This window comes from Orycteropus afer, unplaced genomic scaffold, assembly GCF_000298275.1.
Source record: "Orycteropus afer afer isolate SDZICR_OR568_19922 unplaced genomic scaffold, OryAfe1.0 scaffold00074, whole genome shotgun sequence".
Taxonomy (NCBI): domain Eukaryota; kingdom Metazoa; phylum Chordata; class Mammalia; order Tubulidentata; family Orycteropodidae; genus Orycteropus; species Orycteropus afer.
This window is the reverse complement of record NW_006921661.1, coordinates 10,394,650-10,399,402: the sequence shown is the minus strand read 5'-3', so window position 1 is coordinate 10,399,402 and position 4,753 is coordinate 10,394,650. Positions and strand designations below refer to the sequence as shown.

Below are 4,753 nucleotides of genomic sequence, written 5' to 3'. Positions count from 1 at the left end.
AGCCACTCCTCGGAAGGAAGGTTGGGCAATCCTACTTCCGTAGTGATACTGCCTCGGAAACCCAAGGAGGGGTCGCTATGAGTCAGGTTTGACTCGACGGCACATAACAACAACAACAACAAATGAGTGTCTAATGTACAAGTGATTCAGAGGGCAAAACAAGGATAGAACGTGTGACTACTTGAACGTGTAACTTGGGACCTACACCAGAAAAGGTTCTCCCTTTTAAACACTGTGGGACTGATTCATAAGGAGGTATGGGTCACTATGAGTTGAGTCTGACTCAACGGCACATAACAACAACAACAACAACATTGAGATGGAAGGAGCCGTGGTGGCACAGTGTTTAAGCATTTGACTGCTAACTTAAAAATCAGCTATTTGAACCCACCAGCTTCTCTGCAGGAGAAAGATGTTGCAGTCTGTTTCTATAAAACTTTACAGCTTTGGTAATCACTAATAAACTTTGGTCTCTATACATTTGCCTTTTCTTATCTTTTTATATAAATGAGATCATACAATATTTATCCTTTTGTAATTGACTTAATGCACTCAGCATATCTTCAAGCTTCCTCCATACTGAAGCATGTATCAGGATTTCATTTCTCCTACTGGCTGAGTAGTATTTAATTGTATGTATGTATATATTTTTCATGTTGATGGGAATTTAGGCTGTCTTCCATCCTTTGGCTATTGTGAATAATGCCACAGTGAACACTAGTGTACAGGTCTCTTTTTTGAGTGTCTGCTTTCAAGTCCTTTGGGTATATACTGTTGTACCCAGGCTGTAAAGGAGAATCTCGGAAGAGAAGAATATGCTAACCCACGACAATGCAAATGCAATAGGACAGTTTATTAGCTAACTTAAGTTAGGGTCTTTGCTCTTACCAGGTCAGTGGCTTAAGCAAAAGATCCCGTACCCCGTTTCTTTCACCAATTTATGGAACAATATGGGGAGGGGCAGCACTGGGGCGAGGGGGTACAGGTGATTGGTTGTGGCTAAGGGATTTAGGGCAGTGATCTAAGATGTTGGGGGACGTAAAGAAACTCCCCCCGGCTCCAAAGTTCACTTAGGAAAATATTATCTAGGGAGGATGCGTCTCAGATATGTGGGAGACTTTCAGGAGTGTGCTGAATCCGGATGGCTTTTGTGATGCGTGCTGAGTTCGGAGGAAGTTCCTTGATACCTGCTGAGACTGGAGGGCAGATAAAGGCCCTAAGGAGTGTTTAGAATTACAAAAGTTCTGTTAGCACTACTGACACTAAAAGGTTTCTGGTTAAAGATTTTCCTGGAGGCTGCTAGAACTCTGGCTTCAGATTGACTCACAATACCACAGAGTAGAATTTCTGGGTCATATAGTAGTTCATTTTTTTTTTTTTTTTTTTTTTGAGGAACTGCCACACAGTTTTCCACAATGGCTATACCATGTTGCATTCCCACCAGCAATGTTATCCATTAAATTTCCCCACATCCTTGACAATATTTGTTTATTTTCTGTTTTGTTGTTTTATCTTAGGCATTAGTGGTAGTGAAATGGTATCTCATGTGGTTTTGATTTGCATCTCTCTGATGGGTAGTGATCCCTGATGGGCTGAGCATCTTTTCATGTGTTTAGTGGTCATTTGAATGTCCTCTTTGGTAAAATGTTTATTTACATCCTTTGCCCGTTTTATGATTATTATTTGACTTTTTGTTGTTAAGTTGTCGAAGTTTTATGTATATTTTGGTTATTAGATTCTTGTCAGATACATGGTTTCTGAAAATACTTGTCTTTTCACTTTCTCAATAAAGTCTTTTGATGAACAAAAGTTTTTTTTTTTAGTGTTTGTGAACTGTTGTATGGAAGATGAATTTGCTCTGTAAACTTTTCAACCAAATCACATAAAGTTAAAAGAAAATAAAAGTTTTTTTTTTTTTAATGAGATCCCATTTATTTATTTTTCATTTTGCTGTATTTTATTAGGTAATCCATTATTGAAAGGTAGACCTGACTGTGCTGTTCCTGCTTGTTCTTCTAAGAATTTTATGGTTTTAGTTTGCACATTTAGGACTTTAATACATTTTGAATTTGTTTTTGTGCATGGTATGACCCATAGATCCTATTTCAGTTTTTTGCATGGGCTAGCATGATTTATTGAGAGACTTTTTCCTCATCAAATAGACTTTGTATCCTATTCAAAAATCAATTGACCATAGATGGGTGGTTTATTTCTGGACTCTCAATTCTATTCCATTGGTCTTTATGTCTGTTGTTATACCAATATCAGGCTGTTTTGATTACTCTAACTGTATAGTATGTTTTTCAATCAGGAAGTTTGAGTTCTGTACTTTGTTCTACTCTTTCAACATTGTTTTAACTATTTGGGGCCTTTTGCCTTTCCATATAAAGTTGAGAGTTGGTTTTTCTAATTTTGTAAAGAAGGCTGTTGCAATTTTGATTGGGATTACATTGAATTTATAGATTACTTTGGGTAGTATTGATGTCTTAACAATATTATGTCTTCCAATCCATGAACATGGAACATCTTCCCATTATTTACATCTTCTTTAATCTCTTTTAGTACTGTTTTATAGTTTCCGTTGTATACATCCTTCACTTTCCTAGTCAGATTTATTCCTAGGTATTTTATTCTCCTAGATGCTATGATAAATGGAATTGTTTCTCTAATTTCCCTGTCAGATTTCTCATTGCTGGTGTATAGAAACCCAATTTTTGTTTGTTGACCTTGTACCTTGCAAGTTTGCTAAATTCCTCTATTAGCTCTAGAAGTTTTCTTGTGGACCCTTTGGGAATTCTTTCTCTCTCTCTCTCTCTATAGGATCATAGCATCATGAATAGAAATAATTTTACTTATTTTATTCCAATGTGGATATCTTCTATTTCTTTTTCTTTTCTTATTGCTCTGGCTAAGACATCTAATAAAATATTGAGTAGAAGTGGTAAGAGTAGACACCCTTGTCTCGGTCACAATTTCAAGGGAAAGCTCTCAGTCTTTCTCCATTAAGTATAATGTTATAGATTCTTGTCCTTTGTTAGATTGGGGAAATTTCCTGCCATGTTGTAGATTCTTGTCCTTTGTTAGATTGAGGAAATTTCCTGTCATTGTTTCTTTAAGTATTCCTTCTCTCCCTCATTTCCTTCTGGAACTCTATGATTCATAAATTAGATCTCTTGTTGTTGTCCCTTAATTCCATTAAACTCTGTTCAGCTTTCTTGAGCCTCCTTTTTTTTATTTTTTAATTGTGATTTGAGTGAAAGTTTATAGAGCAAATTGGGTTTCCCATTCAACTATTTGTACACATTTTGTTTTGTGACATTTACTGCTGTCCCCACAATACAACAGAATTCTTCCTACTTCCTCCCTGCGCCCACTCCTTCCCTTTGTCCTTCCTTTCTATCCCCTTCAGCTTTCCTGGTTTTATCCCTGGACAAATGCCCTCTTGATCTCATGTGGTTGATTGTTCTAGTAAGTACATACCCTCTTGGTATTACCGTTCACCTTATAGGCCTATCAGTTGGCTGAAAGTTGAGTCACAGGAGTTGAATTCACTTCCAGCCTTGAAAGGTATGTAAGGGATATAGTCTCAGAAGTTCCACCAGTCATCTTCACACCAGTAAGCCTAGTCTTTTTTATGATTTTTAGTTTTGTTCCACATTTTTCTCCCACTCTATCTGGGACCTCCTTTGTGATCCCTTTCAGAGCAGTCAGCATTAGTGGCCAGGTGCCCTCTAGTTCTTCTGGCCTCGGGGTCATGGAAGCTGGGCTTCATGTGGTACATTTGTCCTGTGGACTAATTGTTTCCTTGCATCTTTAATTTTCTTCACTTTTCCTTGCTCCAGATAGGGAGAGACCAGTAGTGGCACCTTAGATGGCTGCTCAGCAGCTTTTAAGACCCCAGTTGCTACTCACCAAAGTAGGGTGTAGAACATTGTCTTTGGACAATATTAAGCCAGTTGACCTTAGTGTCCCCTGAGACCATGATCCTGAACCCCCATGTGCACTGACATTCCCTCAGGGTGTTTGGTTATGACTAAGAAGTTTTCATAACTTTCCTGTCTTATGCTCTACTACATTCATGGATATATTTGCAGCATATATAAATACATAGGTAGCAGTATCTTCTGTCAAACTTATATGTATTCATGCTGTAGCCCTATATGTCTTCCCACCCTTGTTCAGCTTGTGTGTCTTATTTATGTACCCACTCATAGATTATTGATATTACAGGATTATATATATGTGGAATTCACTTTGTTGCCTTTAATGCTTATGTTCCTCCCTGTGTCTTCTGCTGCCTTGATCATTTTGTGGTGACCGGCCCCTTATATTACCTTTTCCTTTACCTAAGTTAATACATATCTACCCTCCAGTTAATGTTTTACCCTCACTTGTAACCTTCCCACCCCTTGTAACCTTCAAAGAATGATTATTTCTGTGTGTAAACCTCTTCTTAACTTTTTACAGTAGTGGTCTCATACAATAATTGTCCTTTTGTGATTGTGATTGACTAATTTCATTCATCATATCCTCTTGGTTCATCCATGTTACAAGGTGTTTCGTAGATTCATCATTATTTAATGCATAGTATTCCATTTTGTGTATGTACCCCAGTTTGTTGATCCGTTCATCTGTTGATGGACACTTAGGTTCTGTATTTTCATTATTGTGAATAATGGTGTGATGAACATGGGTGTGCTTATGTGTCTTTGTGTCATGGCTTTTATTTCTCTAGGATACATACCTAGTAGTG

At 37.6% G+C, this 4,753-nt stretch overlaps 1 protein-coding gene across 1 annotated transcript in view; it reads left to right on the top strand.

Moving 5' to 3' along the window:
• The window catches only part of RNF121 (ring finger protein 121), a 93,635-nt gene that overhangs the window by 45,970 nt on the left and 42,912 nt on the right, over positions 1-4,753 (top strand).